Source organism: Amaranthus tricolor, chromosome 14 (genome assembly GCF_026212465.1).
Source record: "Amaranthus tricolor cultivar Red isolate AtriRed21 chromosome 14, ASM2621246v1, whole genome shotgun sequence".
In the NCBI taxonomy this organism is placed as follows: domain Eukaryota; kingdom Viridiplantae; phylum Streptophyta; class Magnoliopsida; order Caryophyllales; family Amaranthaceae; genus Amaranthus; species Amaranthus tricolor.
This window is the reverse complement of record NC_080060.1, coordinates 24,530,649-24,555,541: the sequence shown is the minus strand read 5'-3', so window position 1 is coordinate 24,555,541 and position 24,893 is coordinate 24,530,649.

Below are 24,893 nucleotides of genomic sequence, written 5' to 3'. Positions count from 1 at the left end.
CAATGATCAATGAAGAATGAACGATGAAGAATGAACAAGGATCAATGATCAATGAAGAATGAACGATGAAGAATGAACAAGGATGAATGATCAATGACGAATGAACGATGAAGAATGAACAAGGATCAATGATCAATGACGAATGGACGATGAAGAATGAACAAGGATCAAAGATCAATATAGAATGGACGATGAAGAATGAACAAGGATCAAAGATCAATGAAGAATGAACGATGAAGAATGAACAAGGATTAATGGTCAATGACGAATGAACGACGAAGAATGAACAAGGATCAATGCTCAATGAAGAAAGAATGACGAAGAATGAACAAGGATCAATGCTCAATGAAGAATGAACGATAAAGAATGAAAAAGGATCAATGATCAATGACGAATGAACGATGAAGAATGAACAAGGATCAATGATCAATGAAGAATGAACGATGAAGAATGAACAAGGATTAATGATCAATGAAGAATGAACGATGAAGAATGAACAAGGATCAATGATCAATGAAGAATGAACGATGAAGAATGAACAAGGATCAATGATCAATGAAGAATGAACGATGAAGAATGAACAAGGATCAATCGTCAATGACGAATGAACGATGAAGAATGAACAAGGATCAATGATCAATGAAGAATGAACGATGAAGAATGAACAAGGATTAATGATCAATGAAGAATGAACGATGAAGAATGAACCAGGATCAATGATCAATGAAGAATGAACGATGAAGAATGAGCAAGGATCAATCGTCAATGACGAATGAACGATGAAGAATGAACAAGGATCAATGATCAATGAAGAATGAACGATGAAGAATGAACAAGGATCAATGATCAATGACGAATGGACGATGAAGAATGAACAAGGATCAAAGATCAATATAGAATGAACGATGAAGAATGAACAAGGATCAAAGATCAATGAAGAATGAACGATGAAGAATGAACAAGGATCAATGGTCAATGACGAATGAACGACGAAGAATGAACAAGGATCAATGCTCAATGAAGAATGAACGACGAAGAATGAACAAGGATCAATGCTCAATGAAGAATGAACGATAAAGAATGAACAAGGATCAATGATCAATGACGAATGAACGATGAAGAATGAACAAGGATCAATGATCAATGAAGAATGAACGATGAAGAATGAACAAGGATTAATGATCAATGAAGAATGAACGATGAAGAATGAACAAGGATCAATGATCAATGAAGAATGAACGATGAAGAATGAACAAGGATCAATGATACATGAAGAATGAACGATGAAGAATGAACAAGGATCAATCGTCAATGACGAATGAACGATGAAGAATGAACAAGGATCAATGATCAATGAAGAATGAACGATGAAGAATGAACAAGGATTAATGGTGAATAACGAATGAACGATGAAGAATGAACAAGGATCAATGATCAATATAGAATGAACGATGAAGAATGAACAAGGATAAATGATCAATGAAGAATGAACGATGAAGAATGAACAAGGATCAATGGTCAATGACGAATGAACGACGAAGAATGAACAAGGATCAATGCTCAATGAAGAATGAAAGATGAAGAATGAACAAGGATCAATGCTCAATGAAGAATGAACGATGAAGAATGAACAAGGATCAATGATCAATGAAGAATGAACGATGAAGAATGAACAAGGATCAATGATCAATGACGAATGGACGATGAAGAATGAACAAGGATCAAAGATCAATATAGAATGAACGATGAAGAATGAACAAGGATCAAAGATCAATGAAGAATGAACGATGAAGAATGAACAAGGATCAATGGTCAATGACGAATGAACGACGAAGAATGAACAAGGATCAATGCTCAATGAAGAATGAACGACGAAGAATGAACAAGGATCAATGCTAAATGAAGAATGAACGATAAAGAATGAACAAGGATCAATGATCAATGACGAATGAACGATGAAGAATGAACAAGGATCAATGATCAATGAAGAATGAACGATGAAGAATGAACAAGGATTAATGATCAATGAAGAATGAACGATGAAGAATGAACAAGGATCAATGATCAATGAAGAATGAACGATGAAGAATGAACAAGGATCAATGATCAATGACGAATGAACGATGAAGAATGAACAAGGATCAATGATCAATGAAGAATGAACGATGAAGAATGAGCAAGGATTAATGGTCAATGACGAATGAACGATAGAAAATGAACAAGGATCAGTGATCAATGAAGAAGGAACGATTTAGAATGAACAAGGATCAATGATCAATGAAGAATGAACGATGAAGAATGAACAAGGATCAATGATCAATGAAGAATGAACGATGAAGAATGAACAAGGATCAATGATCAATGAAGAATGAACGATGAAGAATGAACAAGGATCAATCGTCAATGACGAATGAACGATGAAGAATGAACAAGGATCAATGATCAATGAAGAATGAACGATGAAGAATGAACAAGGATCAGTGATCAATGAAGAATGAACGATGAAGAATGAACAAGGATTAATGGTGAATAACGAATGAACGATGAAGAATGAACAAGGATCAATGATCAATGAAGAATGAACGATGAAGAATGAACAAGGATTAATGGTCAATAACGAATGAACGATGAAGAATGAACAAGGATCAATGATCAATGAAGAATGAACGATGAAGAATGAACAAGGATTAATGATCAATGAAGAATGAACGATGAAGAATGAACAAGGATCAATAATCAATGAAGAATGAACGATGAAGAATGAACAAGGATCAATGATCAATTAAGAATGAACGATAAAGAATGAACAAGGATCAATCGTCAATGACGAATGAACGATGAAGAATGAACAAGGATCAATGATCAATGAAGAATGAACGATGAAGAATGAACAAGGATCAATGATCAATGAAGAATGAACGATGAAGAATGAACAAGGATTAATGGTGAATAACGAATGAACGATGAAGAATGAACAAGGATCAATGATCAATGAAGAATGAACGATGAAGAATGAACAAGGATTAAGGGTGAATAACGAATGAACGATGAAGAATGAACAAGGATCAATGATCAATGAAGAATGAACGATGAAGAATGAACAAGGATCAATGATCAATGAAGAATTGATGTGTAAACAAGACGAGAAACCTTGTTACAAAATGATAAGTTAAAGGGGTCACACGTTTTTTGGTATATTTTTTTAGTATGATCAGATTAGTTAGGGGAACTCTCACCCTAAACTTGAGGATATAACAAGGAGGAACACTCACTCACTTGTTTGGGTGTAGCTTAGATTAGGGAACTCTCACCAAATCGTCAACTACAAGCTTTAGTTTTAGGAACTCTCACTATAACTCTAACTCTTCAAATTTGGAACACTCAAATTTGGACAATTAAAATTGACTAAACACAAGTCAAGTTCAATAAACAAAACACAAGTTTTTTGGCAAATTTCTGGATGTGTTTTTCATTCATCAAAGTATGCTATATATAGCATTCTTACATTAAATAATTACAACCTTTCACTTGCCTAAATAAATTCACAAAAGAAAATAAAAAGACAACAAAATAAAAGAGAATTAAGTGGCTAATCAATGTCCACATTAATCTCCATTACACACACTTAAGACTAATTAAACAAAGATTAAAACTAGGGAAGAAATGGCCAGCAATTAAACTCTTCACATGGCTCCTTCAAGTGTGCAAAGTAACATCCAAAACAGCCCATTCATTTGCCTGGTAACTCCCATTTACTCCTCCATTTAAGCTTCTTTATTTTACTCCTACAATAATGCCTAGTAACCCCCACTAAAAAAGGTTAATATTCAGCCATAAATACTCCTAAAAACATGCCCCTTTGAATTCCAAAACTGCAGCTTTAAATGAGATTAAAAACCAGCTTTAAATCTCCTTAAAACATGCCCCTTCGTATTCCAAAACTGTTTGGAATTAATTCCTTGTAACCGAAACCCTTTAATTTATACTTTCAACAAAGTACTTAGTCATACTTAGCAAAGTACAACCATTTGATGACTTATTTGGACCGTGCATGCCATGATCAAAATAAGACTTGGACAAAATTAAATCCCTTGCATTGGATTGGACTTGGACATCTTGGACACTTGTACCTTGACCATCTTGGTCATCCTCCTCTTCTTCAAAGGGAATTGCCCTCAATTCTTCATCATCATAATATAGTGCAAGATCACCCACATTGAACGTACTTGAGACGCCATGCCTTCCACCCAAATCAACCTTGTATGCATTGTCATTGATCTTTTCCACTACTTCAAATGGACCTTCAGCTCGTGGCATGAGCTTGTTTTTCCTTTGACTAGGAAATCTTTCTTTCCTCATGTAAATCCACACTAAGTCACCAACTTCAAAACTCTTCACGTTTCTAACCCTCTTGTTGGCTTGTTTCTTGTAAGTCTCATTGGCCTTTTCAGTATTCTTCCTCACTTCCTTGTGAATCTTGACCATGAACTCGGCTTGCTCTTTTGCACCTCCATGCACAAACTTATCTTGAGGTAGAGCAATAAGATCAATAGGAACATAGGGATTAACCCCGTAGACTACTTCAAAAGGTGAATACTTTGTAGTAGCACTAGGAGTCCTATTGTAAGCAAACTCGGCATGAGCAAGCTTAACATCCCAATCCTTGGTGCTCTTACTAACCAATGTTCTAAGCAAAGAGCCAAGAACTCTATTCACCACCTCGGTTTGACCGTCGGTTTGTGGATGATGTGATGTAGAAAACAGCAACTTAGTTCCCATGAGACGCCATAATGACTTCCAAAAATGACTTAGGAACTTTGTATCTCGATCGGACACAATGGTGCGTGGCACCCCATGAAAACGAACCACTTCCTCAAAATATAGCTTAGCCACTTTCATGGCATCTTCAGTTTTATGACATGGAATGAAGTGAGCCATTTTTGAGAACCTATCAACAACCACCATTATTGAATCTTTACCCCTTTGAGTTCTAGGTAAAGCTACAATAAAATCCATACTAACATCTTCCCAAGGTCTCTCGGGAACTGGCAAAGGCTTGTAAAGACCCTTATGAAACACCATTTTTGCCCTTTGACAAGTAGAGCAACGACTAACCACATGATGAACCGTAGCTAACATCTTTGGCCAGTAAAAGTGAGCTTGAAGAAGCTCCATTGTCTTTTGAATCCCAACGTGACCAGCTAGACCTCCTCCATGAACTTCATGAATCAACAAACTTCTAATTGGACACTTAGGAATGCATAATCTATTTCCCTTGAAAAGAAAACCATCATGTAAGGAAAATAAATCATAAACTCCATGAACACATTTCTCCATGACGCCATTAAAATCACCATCTTCCTTGTAGTACTCTTTGATCAAATCAAAACCAAGAGTCTTAGCTTCCACCACTCCAAGTAGAGAATGTCTTCTAGATAAGGCATCCGCAACAACATTAGCTTTCCCACTCTTGTATTTAGAGGAAAAGTTAAATGTTTGCAAGAACTCCACCCACTTAGCATGCCTCGAATTCAGCTTCTTTTGGCCATGAATGAATCTTAAAGACTCATGATCAGAATGTAGTATGAACGGTTGTGGCCTCAAATAATGTGACCAATGATCTAAAGCTCTCACCATGGCATAGAACTCTTTATCATAGGTGGAATAATTCAACTTTCCTTGACTCAACTTTTCACTAAAGTAAGCAATTGGACGCCCCTCTTGAATCAACACGGCACCAATTCCCTTCCCACTTGCATCACATAATTGATTATCATGATAAGAACCAATAGAGAAATTAACCATGCATTGCTTTCTAACTCCCGTACTAGAATTAGAATCTAACCAACTCAACTTGTAAGGATGTGGATGGTTAGTGGTTGTAAGACCAAGTCTAGACACTAAAGTCTTTGACACAGTATTAGCCTCACTACCCCCGTCAATAATTAAATCACATACCTCGTCACCAATTTTACATTTGGTGATGAAAATGTGTTGCCTTTGTGGCGCCAAAGGCTCCTCCACTCGTGCTTGCAATGCCCTCCTAACAACCAGATTGGTTTTGTCCTCCATCTCCGGAAAGCAATGATCTTCTTCCCCATCCTCTTCATTGGGATTCTCGATCTCCTCTTCTTCTGTTTCAAAATCCTCCCAATTAATGTTTTGCGTGGCCATAAGCTTAACCTCTTGGATTGTTAAAGCTCTTGAGTTAGGACAATCCTTCTTGAAATGACCTCTACCTCCACACTTGTAACAGACAATGTCGCTAAGTTTGAAGTCTTTCTTGTCTTTCTTAAGTGCTTCATTTGACTTGCTAAAGGAAGAACCCTCCTTCAAGGTGAAGGGTGGTTTGCGCACCACTGGAGTAGTGGTAGGCGTTTTCTTCTTTTTCCTCCTAGCATCAAACTTGGTCACAAGTTTGCAAGCTTCCACAAACGTGAGGTTAGTGTAACCTTCAAGCTTGTCTTGTAATTCTTGATCCAACCCAGCTACAAAACGCCCCATTTTGAGCTCTTCATTTTCAGTTACTTCACACACAATGGCAAGCCTATCAAACTCTTTGATGTAGTCTTCCACGGAATCTCCATTTTGTTGCAAAGTACTCCACTTCACATATTGGCTTTGCTTGTAATTGTGAGGAATGAAACGGTCTCTCATCCGTTTCTTCATCTTGTTCCAAGTTGATATGGGAGCTTTACCCCTAAGGGTACGTGCCCTTTGTTCCCCTTGCAACCAACTGTCACCATAGCCCTTCAGTTTCACCTTGGCTATCTTATATTTCTGCACTTCTTCTTGAATATCCTTGTACTCAAAGTACCTTTCCAAGGATTTCTCCCATTCCAAGTACTTCTCTGGATCAAGTGACCCATCAAAGGAAGGGACGTCTACTTTGAGACTCCTATCCTCCCTCCTAGGTGGAGGTTCTTCATCTTGATCTCTCCTATCTTGCTCGTTCAAGAGTCTTGCCATTAAGGCAGCAAGATTCCCTTGTAGATTGGCATTAGTCTCGGCCAACCTTTCTTGACTAGCAATGGATCGATTGAGAGCTTCCAAAGCTACCCTCAAATCTTGATTCTCTCCCATGATATGTAGGTATTCGACCCCTTTGGAAGTGTATGGAAAAACTCCCCCTACCTGGCGTGCCAAATGATGTGTAAACAAGACGAGAAACCTTGTTACAAAATGATAAGTTAAAGGGGTCACACGTTTTTTGGTATATTTTTGGATGTGTTTTTCATTCATCAAAGTATGCTATATATAGCATTCTTACATTAAATAATTACAACCTTTCACTTGCCTAAATAAATTCACAAAAGAAAATAAAAAGACAACAAAATAAAAGAGAATTAAGTGGCTAATCAATGTCCACATTAATCTCCATTACACACACTTAAGACTAATTAAACAAAGATTAAAACTAGGGAAGAAATGGCCAGCAATTAAACTCTTCACATGGCTCCTTCAAGTGTGCAAAGTAACATCCAAAACAGCCCATTCATTTGCCTGGTAACTCCCATTTACTCCTCCATTTAAGCTTCTTTATTTTACTCCTACAATAATGCCTAGTAACCCCCACTAAAAAAGGTTAATATTCAGCCATAAATACTCCTAAAAACATGCCCCTTTGAATTCCAAAACTGCAGCTTTAAATGAGATTAAAAACCAGCTTTAAATCTCCTTAAAACATGCCCCTTCGTATTCCAAAACTGTTTGGAATTAATTCCTTGTAACCGACACCCTTTAATTTATACTTTCAACAAAGTACTTAGTCATACTTAGCAAAGTACAACCATTTGATGACTTATTTGGACCGTGCATGCCATGATCAAAATAAGACTTGGACAAAATTAAATCCCTTGCATTGGATTGGACTTGGACATCTTGGACACTTGTACCTTGACCATCTTGGTCATCCTCCTCTTCTTCAAAGGGAATTGCCCTCAATTCTTCATCATCATAATATAGTGCAAGATCACCCACATTGAACGTACTTGAGACGCCATGCCTTCCACCCAAATCAACCTTGTATGCATTGTCATTGATCTTTTCCACTACTTCAAATGGACCTTCAGCTCGTGGCATGAGCTTGTTTTTCCTTTGACTAGGAAATCTTTCTTTCCTCATGTAAATCCACACTAAGTCACCAACTTCAAAACTCTTCACGTTTCTAACCCTCTTGTTGGCTTGTTTCTTGTAAGTCTCATTGGCCTTTTCAATATTCTTCCTCACTTCCTTGTGAATCTTGACCATGAACTCGGCTTGCTCTTTTGCACCTCCATGCACAAACTTATCTTGAGGTAGAGCAATAAGATCAATAGGAACATAGGGATTAACCCCGTAGACTACTTCAAAAGGTGAATACTTTGTAGTAGCACTAGGAGTCCTATTGTAAGCAAACTCGGCATGAGCAAGCTTAACATCCCAATCCTTGGTGCTCTTACTAACCAATGTTCTAAGCAAAGAGCCAAGAACTCTATTCACCACCTCGGTTTGACCGTCGGTTTGTGGATGATGTGATGTAGAAAACAGCAACTTAGTTCCCATGAGACGCCATAATGACTTCCAAAAATGACTTAGGAACTTTGTATCTCGATCGGACACAATGGTGCGTGGCACCCCATGAAAACGAACCACTTCCTCAAAATATAGCTTAGCCACTTTCATGGCATCTTCAGTTTTATGACATGGAATGAAGTGAGCCATTTTTGAGAACCTATCAACAACCACCATTATTGAATCTTTACCCCTTTGAGTTCTAGGTAAAGCTACAATAAAATCCATACTAACATCTTCCCAAGGTCTCTCGGGAACTGGCAAAGGCTTGTAAAGACCCTTATGAAACACCATTTTTGCCCTTTGACAAGTAGAGCAACGACTAACCACATGATGAACCGTAGCTAACATCTTTGGCCAGTAAAAGTGAGCTTGAAGAAGCTCCATTGTCTTTTGAATCCCAACGTGACCAGCTAGACCTCCTCCATGAACTTCATGAATCAACAAACTTCTAATTGGACACTTAGGAATGCATAATCTATTTCCCTTGAAAAGAAAACCATCATGTAAGGAAAATAAATCATAAACTCCATGAACACATTTCTCCATGACGCCATTAAAATCACCATCTTCCTTGTAGTACTCTTTGATCAAATCAAAACCAAGAGTCTTAGCTTCCACCACTCCAAGTAGAGAATGTCTTCTAGATAAGGCATCCGCAACAACATTAGCTTTCCCACTCTTGTATTTAGAGGAAAAGTTAAATGTTTGCAAGAACTCCACCCACTTAGCATGCCTCGAATTCAGCTTCTTTTGGCCATGAATGAATCTTAAAGACTCATGATCAGAATGTAGTATGAACGGTTGTGGCCTCAAATAATGTGACCAATGATCTAAAGCTCTCACCATGGCATAGAACTCTTTATCATAGGTGGAATAATTCAACTTTCCTTGACTCAACTTTTCACTAAAGTAAGCAATTGGACGCCCCTCTTGAATCAACACGGCACCAATTCCCTTCCCACTTGCATCACATAATTGATTATCATGATAAGAACCAATAGAGAAATTAACCATGCATTGCTTTCTAACTCCCGTACTAGAATTAGAATCTAACCAACTCAACTTGTAAGGATGTGGATGGTTAGTGGTTGTAAGACCAAGTCTAGACACTAAAGTCTTTGACACAGTATTAGCCTCACTACCCCCGTCAATAATTAAATCACATACCTCGTCACCAATTTTACATTTGGTGATGAAAATGTGTTGCCTTTGTGGCGCCAAAGGCTCCTCCACTCGTGCTTGCAATGCCCTCCTAACAACCAGATTGGTTTTGTCCTCCATCTTCGGAAAGCAATGATCTTCTTCCCCATCCTCTTCATTGGGATTCTCGATCTCCTCTTCTTCTGTTTCAAGATCCTCCCAATTAATGTTTTGCGTGGCCATAAGCTTAACCTCTTGGATTGTTAAAGCTCTTGAGTTAGGACAATCCTTCTTGAAATGACCTCTACCTCCACACTTGTAACAGACAATGTCGCTAAGTTTGAAGTCTTTCTTGTCTTTCTTAAGTGCTTCATTTGACTTGCTAAAGGAAGAACCCTCCTTCAAGGTGAAGGGTGGTTTGCGCACCACTTGAGTAGTGGTAGGCGTTTTCTTCTTTTTCCTCCTAGCATCAAACTTGGTCACAAGTTTGCAAGCTTCCACAAACGTGAGGTTAGTGTAACCTTCAAGCTTGTCTTGTAATTCTTGATCCAACCCAGCTACAAAACGCCCCATTTTGAGCTCTTCATTTTCAGTTACTTCACACATAATGGCAAGCCTATCAAACTCTTTGATGTAGTCTTCCACGGAATCTCCATTTTGTTGCAAAGTACTCCACTTCACATATTGGCTTTGCTTGTAATTGTGAGGAATGAAACGGTCTCTCATCCGTTTCTTCATCTTGTTCCAAGTTGATATGGGAGCTTTACCCCTAAGGGTACGTGCCCTTTGTTCCCCTTGCAACCAACTGTCACCATAGCCCTTCAGTTTCACCTTGGCTATCTTATATTTCTGCACTTCTTCTTGAATATCCTTGTACTCAAAGTACCTTTCCAAGGATTTCTCCCATTCCAAGTACTTCTCTGGATCAAGTGACCCATCAAAGGAAGGGACGTCTACTTTGAGACTCCTATCCTCCCTCCTAGGTGGAGGTTCTTCATCTTGATCTCTCCTATCTTGCTCGTTCAAGAGTCTTGCCATTAAGGCAGCAAGATTCCCTTGTAGATTGGCATTAGTCTCGGCCAACCTTTCTTGACTAGCAATGGATCGATTGAGAGCTTCCAAAGCTACCCTCAAATCTTGATTCTCTCCCATGATATGTAGGTATTCGACCCCTTTGGATGTGTATGGAAAAACTCCCCCTACCTGTGGCGCCAAATGATGTGTAAACAAGACGAGAAACCTTGTTACAAAATGATAAGTTAAAGGGGTCACACGTTTTTTGGTATATTTTTGGATGTGTTTTTCATTCATCAAAGTATGCTATATATAGCATTCTTACATTAAATAATTACAACCTTTCACTTGCCTAAATAAATTCACAAAAGAAAATAAAAAGACAACAAAATAAAAGAGAATTAAGTGGCTAATCAATGTCCACATTAATCTCCATTACACACACTTAAGACTAATTAAACAAAGATTAAAACTAGGGAAGAAATGGCCAGCAATTAAACTCTTCACATGGCTCCTTCAAGTGTGCAAAGTAACATCCAAAACAGCCCATTCATTTGCCTGGTAACTCCCATTTACTCCTCCATTTAAGCTTCTTTATTTTACTCCTACAATAATGCCTAGTAACCCCCACTAAAAAAGGTTAATATTCAGCCATAAATACTCCTAAAAACATGCCCCTTTGAATTCCAAAACTGCAGCTTTAAATGAGATTAAAAACCAGCTTTAAATCTCCTTAAAACATGCCCCTTCGTATTCCAAAACTGTTTGGAATTAATTCCTTGTAACCGACACCCTTTAATTTATACTTTCAACAAAGTACTTAGTCATACTTAGCAAAGTACAACCATTTGATGACTTATTTGGACCGTGCATGCCATGATCAAAATAAGACTTGGACAAAATTAAATCCCTTGCATTGGATTGGACTTGGACATCTTGGACACTTGTACCTTGACCATCTTGGTCAAGAATGAACGATGAAGAATGAACAAGGATTAAGGGTGAATAACGAATGAACGATGAAGAATGAACAAGGATCAATGATCAATGAAGAATGAACGATGAAGAATGAACAAGGATCAATGATCAATGAAGAATGAACGATGAAGAATGAACAAGGATTAAGGGTGAATAACGAATGAACGATGAAGAATGAACAAGGATCAATGATCAATGAAGAATGAACGATGAAGAATGAACAAGGATCAATGATCAATGAAGAATGAACGATGAAGAATGAACAAGGATCAATGATCAATGAAGAATGAACGATGAAGAATGAACAAGGATCAATCGTCAATGACGAATGAACGATGAAGAATGAACAAGGATCAATGATCAATGAAGAATGAACGATGAAGAATGAACAAGGATCAATGATCAATGAAGAATGAACGATGAAGAATGAACAAGGATTAATGGTGAATAACGAATGAACGATGAAGAATGAACAAGGATCAATGATGAATGAAGAATGAACGATGAAGAATAAACAAGGATCAATGATCAATGAAGAATGAACGATGAAGAATGAACAAGGATTAATGGTCAATAACGAATGATCGATGAAGAATGAACAAGGATCAATGATCAATGAAGAATGAACGATGAAGAATGAACAAGGATCAATGGTCAATGACGAATGAACGATGAAGAATGAACAAGGATCAATGATCAATGAAGAATGAACGATGAAGAATGACCAAGGATTAATGGTCAATGACGAATAAACGATAGAAAATGAACAAGGATCAGTGATCAATGAAGAAGGAACGATTTAGAATGAACAAGGATCAATGATCAATGAAGAATGAACGATGAAGAATGAAAAAGGATCAATGATCAATGAAGAATGAACGATTAAGAATGAACAAGGATCAATGATCAATGACGAATGAACGATGAAGAATGAACAAGGATCAATGATCAATGAAGAATGAACGATGAAGAATGAACAAGGATCAATGATCAATGACGAATGAACGATGAAGAATGAACAAGGATCAATGATCAATGAAGAATGAACGATGAAGAATGACCAAGGATTAATGGTCAATGACGAATGAACGATGAAGAATGAACAAGAATCAATGATCAATGAAGAATGAACGATTTAGAATGAATAAGGATCTATGATCAATGAAGAATGAACGATGAAGAATGAACAAGGATCAATGATCAATGACGAATGGACGATGAAGAATGAACAAGGATCAAATATCAATATAGAATGAACAAGGATCAATGATCAATGAAGAATGAACGATGAAGAATGAACAAGGATCAATGGTCAATGACGAATGAACGACGAAGAATGAACAAGGATCAATGCTCAATGAAGAATGAAGGACGAAGAATGAACAAGGATCAATGCTCAATGAAGAATGAACGATGAAGAATGAACAAGGATCAATGATCAATGACGAATGAACGATGAAGAATGAACAAGGATCAATGATCAATGAAGAATGAACACGGATTAATGATCAATGAAGAATGAACGATGAAGAATGAACAAGGATCAATGATCAATGAAGAATGAACGAAGAAGAATGAACAAGGATCAATGATCAATGAAGAATGAACGATGAAGAATGAACAAGGATCAATCGTCAATGACGAATGAACGATGAAGAATGAACAAGGATCAATGATCAATGAAGAATGAACGATGAAGAATGAACAAGGATCAATGATCAATGAAGAATGAACGATGAAGAATGAACAAGGATTAAGGGTGAATAACGAATGAACGATGAAGAATGAACAAGGATCAATGATCAATGAAGAATGAACGATGAAGAATGAACAAGGATCAATGATCAATGAAGAATGAACGATGAAGAATGAACAAGGATTAAGGGTGAATAACGAATGAACGATGAAGAATGAACAAGGATCAATGATCAATGAAGAATGAACGATGAAGAATGAACAAGGATCAATGATCAATGAAGAATGAACGATGAAGAATGAACAAGGATCAATGATCAATGAAGAATGAACGATGAAGAATGAACAAGGATCAATCGTCAATGACGAATGAACGATGAAGAATGAACAAGGATCAATGATCAATGAAGAATGAACGATGAAGAATGAACAAGGATCAATGATCAATGAAGAATGAACGATGAAGAATGAACAAGGATTAATGGTGAATAACGAATGAACGATGAAGAATGAACAAGGATCAATGATGAATGAAGAATGAACGATGAAGAATAAACAAGGATCAATGATCAATGAAGAATGAACGATGAAGAATGAACAAGGATTAATGGTCAATAACGAATGATCGATGAAGAATGAACAAGGATCAATGATCAATGAAGAATGAACGATGAAGAATGAACAAGGATCAATGATCAATGACGAATGAACGATGAAGAATGAACAAGGATCAATGATCAATGAAGAATGAACGATGAAGAATGACCAAGGATTAATGGTCAATGACGAATGAACGATAGAAAATGAACAAGGATCAGTGATCAATGAAGAAGGAACGATTTAGAATGAACAAGGATCAATGATCAATGAAGAATGAACGATGAAGAATGAACAAGGATCAATGATCAATGAAGAATGAACGATTAAGAATGAACAAGGATCAATGATCAATGACGAATGAACGATGAAGAATGAACAAGGATCAATGATCAATGAAGAATGAACGATGAAGAATGAACAAGGATCAATGATCAATGACGAATGAACGATGAAGAATGAACAAGGATCAATGATCAATGAAGAATGAACGATGAAGAATGACCAAGGATTAATGGTCAATGACGAATGAACGATGAAGAATGAACAAGGATCAATGATCAATGAAGAATGAACGATTTAGAATGAACAAGGATCTATGATCAATGAAGAATGAACGATGAAGAATGAACAAGGATCAATGATCAATGACGAATGGACGATGAAGAATGAACAAGGATCAAAGATCAATATAGAATGAACAAGGATCAATGATCAATGAAGAATGAACGATGAAGAATGAACAAGGATCAATGGTCAATGACGAATGAACGACGAAGAATGAACAAGGATCAATGCTCAATGAAGAATGAAGGACGAAGAATGAACAAGGATCAATGCTCAATGAAGAATGAACGATGAAGAATGAACAAGGATCAATGATCAATGACGAATGAACGATGAAGAATGAACAAGGATCAATGATCAATGAAGAATGAACAAGGATTAATGATCAATGAAGAATGAACGATGAAGAATGAACAAGGATCAATGATCAATGAAGAATGAACGAAGAAGAATGAACAAGGATCAATGATCAATGAAGAATGAACGATGAAGAATGAACAAGGATCAATCGTCAATGACGAATGAACGATGAAGAATGAACAAGGATCAATGATCAATGAAGAATGAACGATGAAGAATGAACAAGGATCAATGATCAATGAAGAATGAACGATGAAGAATGAACAAGGATTAAGGGTGAATAACGAATGAACGATGAAGAATGAACAAGGATCAATGATCAATGAAGAATGAACGATGAAGAATGAACAAGGATCAATGAAGAATGAACGATGAAGAATGAACAAGGATTAAGGGTGAATAACGAATGAACGATGAAGAATGAACAAGGATCAATGATCAATGAAGAATGAACGATGAAGAATGAACAAGGATCAATGATCAATGAAGAATGAACGATGAAGAATGAACAAGGATTAAGGGTGAATAACGAATGAACGATGAAGAATGAACAAGGATCAATGATCAATGAAGAATGAACGATGAAGAATGAACAAGGATCAATGATCAATGAAGAATGAACGATGAAGAATGACCAAGGATTAATGGTCAATGACGAATGAACGATAGAAAATGAACAAGGATCAATGATCAATGAAGAAGGAACGATTTAGAATGAACAAGGATCAATGATCAATGAAGAATGAACGATTTAGAATGAACAAGGATCAATGATCAATGAAGAATGAACGATGAAGAATGAACAAGGATTAAGGGTGAATAACGAATGAACGATGAAGAATGAACAAGGATCAATGATCAATGAAGAATGAACGATGAAGAATGAATAAGGATCAATGATCAATGAAGAATGAACGATGAAGAATGAACAAGGATTAAGGGTGAATAATGAATGAACGATGAAGAATGAACAAGGATCAATGATCAATGAAGAATGAACGATGAAGAATGAACAAGGATCAATGATCAATGAAGAATGAACGATGAAGAATGAACAAGGATCAATGATCAATGAAGAATGAACGATGAAGAATGAACAAGGATCAATCGTCAATGACGAATGAACGATGAAGAATGAACAAGGATCAATGATCAATGAAGAATGAACGATGAAGAATGAACAAGGATCAATGATCAATGAAGAATGAACGATGAAGAATGAACAAGGATTAATGGTGAATAACGAATGAACGATGAAGAATGAACAAGGATCAATGATGAATGAAGAATGAACGATGAAGAATAAACAAGGATCAATGATCAATGAAGAATGAAAGATGAAGAATGAACAAGGATTAATGGTCAATAACGAATGATCGATGAAGAATGAACAAGGATCAATGATCAATGAAGAATGAACGATGAAGAATGAACAAGGATCAATGATCAATGACGAATGAACGATGAAGAATGAACAAGGATCAATGATCAATGAAGAATGAACGATGAAGAATGACCAAGGATTAATGGTCAATGACGAATGAACGATAGAAAATGAACAAGGATCAGTGATCAATGAAGAAGGAACGATTTAGAATGAACAAGGATCAATGATCAATGAAGAATGAACGATGAAGAATGAACAAGGATCAATGATCAATGAAGAATGAACGATTAAGAATGAACAAGGATCAATGATCAATGACGAATGAACGATGAAGAATGAACAAGGATCAATGATCAATGAAGAATGAACGATGAAGAATGAACAAGGATCAATGATCAATGACGAATGAACGATGAAGAATGAACAAGGATCAATGATCAATGAAGAATGAACGATGAAGAATGACCAAGGATTAATGGTCAATGACGAATGAACGATGAAGAATGAACAAGGATCAATGATCAATGAAGAATGAACGATTTAGAATGAACAAGGATCTATGATCAATGAAGAATGAACGATGAAGAATGAACAAGGATCAAAGATCAATATATAATGAACAAGGATCAATGATCAATGAAGAATGAACGATGAAGAATGAACAAGGATCAATGGTCAATGACGAATGAACGACGAAGAATGAACAAGGATCAATGCTCAATGAAGAATGAAGGACGAAGAATGAACAAGGATCAATGCTCAATGAAGAATGAACGATGAAGAATGAACAAGGATCAATGATCAATGACGAATGAACGATGAAGAATGAACAAGGATCAATGATCAATGAAGAATGAACAAGGATTAATGATCAATGAAGAATGAACGATGAAGAATGAACAAGGATCAATGATCAATGAAGAATGAACGAAGAAGAATGAACAAGGATCAATGATCAATGAAGAATGAACGATGAAGAATGAACAAGGATCAATCGTCAATGACGAATGAACGATGAAGAATGAACAAGGATCAATGATCAATGAAGAATGAACGATGAAGAATGAACAAGGATCAATGATCAATGAAGAATGAACGATGAAGAATGAACAAGGATTAAGGGTGAATAACGAATGAACGATGAAGAATGAACAAGGATCAATGATCAATGAAGAATGAACGATGAAGAATGAACAAGGATCAATGAAGAATGAACGATGAAGAATGAACAAGGATTAAGGGTGAATAACGAATGAACGATGAAGAATGAACAAGGATCAATGATCAATGAAGAATGAACGATGAAGAATGAACAAGGATCAATGATCAATGAAGAATGAACGATGAAGAATGAACAAGGATTAAGGGTGAATAACGAATGAACGATGAAGAATGAACAAGGATCAATGATCAATGAAGAATGAACGATGAAGAATGAACAAGGATCAATGATCAATGAAGAATGAACGATGAAGAATGACCAAGGATTAATGGTCAATGACGAATGAACGATAGAAAATGAACAAGGATCAATGATCAATGAAGAAGGAACGATTTAGAATGAACAAGGATCAATGATCAATGAAGAATGAACGATTTAGAATGAACAAGGATCAATGATCAATGAAGAATGAACGATGAAGAATGAACAAGGATCAATGATCAATGACGAATGAACGATGAAGAATGAACAAGGATCAATGATCAATGAAGAATGAACGATGAAGAATGAACAAGGATTAATGATCAATGAAGAATGAACGATGAAGAATGAACAAGGATCAATGATCAATGAAGAATGAACGATGAAGAATGAACAAGGATTAATGCTCAATGACGAATGAACGATGAAGAATGAACGAGGATCAATGATCAATGAAGAATGAATGATGAAGAATGAACAAGCATCAATGATCAATGAAGAATGAACGATGATGAATGAACAAGGATCAATGATCAATGAAGAATGAACAATGAAGAATGAACAAGGATCAATGATCAATGAAGAATGAACGATGAAGAATGAACAAGGATCAATCGTCAATGACGAATGAACGATGAAGAATGAACAAGGATCAATGATCAATGAAGAATGAACGATGAAGAATGAACAAGGATCAGTGATCAATGAAGAATGAACGATGAAGAATGAACAAGGATTAATGGTGAAGAACGAATGAACGATGAAGAATGAACAAGGATCAATGATCAATGAAGAATGAACGATGAAGAATGAACAAGGATTAATGGTCAATAACGAATGAACGATGAAGAATGAACAAGGATCAATGATCAATGAAGAATGAACGATGAAGAATGAACAAGGATTAATGATCAATGAAGAATGAACGATGAAGAATGAACAAGGATCAATAATCAATGAAGAATGAACGATGAAGAATGAACAAGGATCAATGATCAATTAAGAATGAACGATGAAGAATGAACAAGGATCAATCGTCAATGACGAATGAACGATGAAGAATGAACAAGGATCAATGATCAATGAAGAATGAACGATGAAGAATGAACAAGGATCAATGATCAATGAAGAATGAACGATGAAGAATGAACAAGGATTAATGATGAATAACGAATGAACGATGAAGAATGAACAAGGATCAATGATCAATGAAGAATGAACGATGAAGAATGAACAAGGATTAAGGGTCAATAACGAATGAACGATGAAGAATGAACAAGGATCAATGATCAATGAAGAATGAACGATGAAGAATGAACAAGGATCAATGATCAATGAAGAATGAACGATGAAGAATGAACAAGGATTAAGGGTGAATAACGAATGAACGATGAAGAATGAACAAGGATCAATGATGAATGAAGAATGAACGATGAAGAATGAACAAGGATCAATGATCAATGAAGAATGAACGATGAAGAATGAACAAGGATTAATGGTCAATAACGAATGATCGATGAAGAATGAACAAGGATCAATGATCAATGAAGAATGAACGATGAAGAATGAACAAGGATCAATGATCAATGACGAATGAACGATGAAGAATGAACAAGGATCAATGATCAATGAAGAATGAACGATGAAGAATGACCAAGGATTAATGGTCAATGACGAATGAACGATAGAAAATGAACAAGGATCAGTGATCAATGAAGAAGGAACGATTTAGAATGAACAAGGATCAATGATCATTGAAGAATGAACGATGAAGAATGAACAAGGATCAATGATCAATGAAGAATGAACGATTAAGAATGAACAAGGATCAATGATCAATGACGAATGAACGATGAAGAATGAACAAGGATCAATGATCAATGAAGAATGAACGATGAAGAATGAACAAGGATCAATGATCAATGACGAATGAACGATGAAGAATGAACAAGGATCAATGATCAATGAAGAATGAACGATGAAGAATGACCAAGGATTAATGGTCAATGACGAATGAACGATGAAGAATGAACAAGGATCAATGATCAATGAAGAATGAACGATTTAGAATGAACAAGGATCTATGATCAATGAAGAATGAACGATGAAGAATGAACAAGGATCAATGATCAATGACGAATGGACGATGAAGAATGAACAAGGATCAAAGATCAATATAGAATGAACAAGGATCAATGATCAATGAAGAATGAACGATGAAGAATGAACAAGGATCAATGGTCAATGACGAATGAACGACGAAGAATGAACAAGGATCAATGCTCAATGAAGAATGAAGGACGAAGAATGAACAAGGATCAATGCTCAATGAAGAATGAACGATGAAGAATGAACAAGGATCAATGATCAATGACGAATGAACGATGAAGAATGAACAAGGATCAATGATCAATGAAGAATGAACAAGGATTAATGATCAATGAAGAATGAACGATGAAGAATGAACAAGGAGCAATGATCAATGAAGAATGAACGAACAAGAATGAACAAGGATCAATGATCAATGAAGAATGAACGATGAAGAATGAACAAGGATCAATCGTCAATGACGAATGAACGATGAAGAATGAACAAGGATCAATGATCAATGAAGAATGAACGATGAAGAATGAACAAGGATCAATGATCAATGAAGAATGAACGATGAAGAATGAACAAGGATTAATGGTCAATAACGAATGATCGATGAAGAATGAACAAGGATCAATGATCAATGAAGAATGAACGATGAAGAATGAACAAGGATCAATGATCAATGACGAATGAACGATGAAGAATGAACAAGGATCAATGATCAATGAAGAATGAACGATGAAGAATGACCAAGGATTTATGGTCAATGACGAATGAACGATAGAAAATGAACAAGGATCAGTGATCAATGAAGAAGGAACGATTTAGAATGAACAAGGATCAATGATCAATGAAGAATGAACGATGAAGAATGAACAAGGATCAATGATCAATGAAGAATGAACGATTAAGAATGAACAAGGATCAATGATCAATGACGAATGAACGATGAAGAATGAACAAGGATCAATGATCAATGAAGAATGAACGATGAAGAATGAACAAGGATCAATGATCAATGACGAATGAACGATGAAGAATGAACAAGGATCAATGATCAATGAAGAATGAACGATGAAGAATGACCAAGGATTAATGGTCAATGACGAATGAACGATGAAGAATGAACAAGGATCAATGATCAATGAAGAATGAACGATTTAGAATGAATAAGGATCTATGATCAATGAAGAATGAACGATGAAGAATGAACAAGGATCAATGATCAATGACGAATGGACGATGAAGAATGAACTAGGATCAAAGATCAATATAGAATGAACAAGGATCAATGATCAATGAAGAATGAACGATGAAGAATGAACAAGGATCAATGGTCAATGACGAATGAACGACGAAGAATGAACAAGGATCAATGCTCAATGAAGAATGAAGGACGAAGAATGAACAAGGATCAATGCTCAATGAAGAATGAACCATGAAGAATAAACAAGGATCAATGATCAATGACGAATGAACGATGAAGAATGAACAAGGATCAATGATCAATGAAGAATGAACAAGGATTAATGATCAATGAAGAATGAACGATGAAGAATGAACAAGGATCAATGATCAATGAAGAATGAAGGAAGAAGAATGAACAAGGATCAATGATCAATGAAGAATGAACGATGAAGAATGAACAAGGATCAATCGTCAATGACGAATGAACGATGAAGAATGAACAAGGATCAATGATCAATGAAGAATGAACGATGAAGAATGAACAAGGATCAATGATCAATGAAGAATGAACGATGAAGAATGAACAAGGATTAAGGGTGAATAACGAATGAACGATGAAGAATGAACAAGGATCAATGATCAATGAAGAATGAACGATGAAGAATGAACAAGGATCAATGATCAATGAAGAATGAACGATGAAGAATGAACAAGGATTAAGGGTGAATAACGAATGAACGATGAAGAATGAACAAGGATCAATGATCAATGAAGAATGAACGATGAAGAATGAACAAGGATCAATGATCAATGAAGAATGAACGATGAAGAATGAACAAGGATCAATCGTCAATGACGAATGAACGATGAAGAATGAACAAGGATCAATGATCAATGAAGAATGAACGATGAAGAATGAACAAGGATCAATGATCAATGAAGAATGAACGATGAAGAATGAACAAGGATTAATGGTGAATAACGAATGAACGATGAAGAATGAACAAGGATCAATGATGAATGAAGAATGAACGATGAAGAATAAACAAGGATCAATGATCAATGAAGAATTAACGATGAAGAATGAACAAGGATTAATGGTCAATAACGAATGATCGATGAAGAATGAACAAGGATCAATGATCAATGAAGAATGAACGATGAAGAATGAACAAGGATCAATGATCAATGACGAATGAACGATGAAGAATGAACAAGGATCAATGATCAATGAAGAATGAACGATGAAGAATGACCAAGGATTAATGGTCAATGACGAATGAACGATAGAAAATGAACAAGGATCAGTGATCAATGAAGAAGGAACGATTTAGAATGAACAAGGATCAATGATCAATGAAGAATGAACGATGAAGAATGAACAAGGATCAATGATCAATGAAGAATGAACGATTAAGAATGAACAAGGATCAATGATCAATGACGAATGAACGATGAAGAATGAACAAGGATCAATGATCAATGAAGAATGAACGATGAAGAATGAACAAGGATCAATGATCAATGACGAATGAACGATGAAGAATGAACAAGGATCAATGATCAATGAAGAATGAACGATGAAGAATGACCAAGGACTAATGGTCAATGACGAATGAACGATGAAGAATGAACAAGGATCAATGATCAATGAAGAATGAACGATTTAGAATGAACAAGGATCTATGATCAATGAAGAATGAACGATGAAGAATGAACAAGGATCAATGATCAATGACGAATGGACGATGAAGAATGAACAAGGATCAAAGATCAATATAGAATGAACAAGGATCAATGATCAATGAAGAATGAACGATGAAGAATGAACAAGGATCAATGGTCAATGACGAATGAACGACGAAGAATGAACAAGGATCAATGCTCAATGAAGAATGAAGGACGAAGAATGAACAAGGATCAATGCTCAATGAATAATGAACGATGAAGAATGAACAAGGATCAATGATCAATGACGAATGAACGATGAAGAATGAACAAGGATCAATGATCAATGAAGAATGAACAAGGATTAATGATCAATGAAGAATGAACGATGAAGAATGAACAAGGATCAATGATCAATGAAGAATGAACGAAGAAGAATGAACAAGGATCAATGATCAATGAAGAATGAACGATGAAGAATGAACAAGGATCAATCGTCAATGACGAATGAACGATGAAGAATGAACAAGGATCAATGATCAATGAAGAATGAACGATGAAGAATGAACAAGGATCAATGATCAATGAAGAATGAACGATGAAGAATGAACAAGGATTAAGGGTGAATAACGAATGAACGATGAAGAATGAACAAGGATCAATGATCAATGAAGAATGAACGATGAAGAATGAACAAGGATCAATGAAGAATGAACGATGAAGAATGAACAAGGATTAAGGGTGAATAACGAATGAACGATGAAGAATGAACAAGGATCAATGATCAATGAAGAATGAACGATGAAGAATGAACAAGGATCAATGATCAATGAAGAATGAACGATGAAGAATGACCAAGGATTAATGGTCAATGACGAATGAACGATAGAAAATGAACAAGGATCAATGATCAATGAAGAAGGAACGATTTAGAATGAACAAGGATCAATGATCAATGAAGAATGAACGATTTAGAATGAACAAGGATCAATGATCAATGAAGAATGAACGATGAAGAATGAACAAGGATCAATGATCAATGACGAATGAACGATGAAGAACGAACAAGGATCAATGATCAATGAAGAATGAACGATGAAGAATGAACAAGGATTAATGATCAATGAAGAATGAACGATGAAGAATGAACAAGGATCAATGATCAATGAAGAATGAACGATGAAGAATGAACAAGGATTAATGCTCAATGACGAATGAACGATGAAGAATGAACGAGGATCAATGATCAATGAAGAATGAATGATGAAGAATGAACAAGCATCAATGATCAATGAAGAATGAACGATGAAGAATGAACAAGGATCAATGATCAATGAAGAATGAACGATGAAGAATGAACAAGGATCAATGATCAATGAAGAATGAACGATGAAGAATGAACAAGGATCAATCGTCAATGACGAATGAACGATGAAGAATGAACAAGGATCAATGATCAATGAAGAATGAACGATGAAGAATGAACAAGGATCAGTGATCAATGAAGAATGAACGATGAAGAATGAACAAGGATTAATGGTGAAGAACGAATGAACGATGAAGAATGAACAAGGATCAATGATCAATGAAGAATGAACGATGAAGAATGAACAAGGATTAATGGTCAATAACGAATGAACGATGAAGAATGAACAAGGATCAATGATCAATGAAGAATGAACGATGAAGAATGAACAAGGATTAATGATCAATGAAGAATGAACGATGAAGAATGAACAAGGATCAATAATCAATGAAGAATGAACGATGAAGAATGAACAAGGATCAATGATCAATTAAGAATGAACGATGAAGAATGAACAAGGATCAATCGTCAATGACGAATGAACGATGAAGAATGAACAAGGATCAATGATCAATGAAGAATGAACGATGAAGAATGAACAAGGATCAATGATCAATGAAGAATGAACGATGAAGAATGAACAAGGATTAATGGTGAATAACGAATGAACGATGAAGAATGAACAAGGATCAATGATCAATGAAGAATGAACAAGGATTAAGGGTGAATAACGAATGAACGATGAAGAATGAACAAGGATCAATGATCAATGAAGAATGAACGATGAAGAATGAACAAGGATCAATAATCAATGAAGAATGAACGATGAAGAATGAACAAGGATTAAGGGTGAATAACGAATGAACGATGAAGAATGAACAAGGATCAATGATCAATGAAGAATAAACGATGAAGAATGA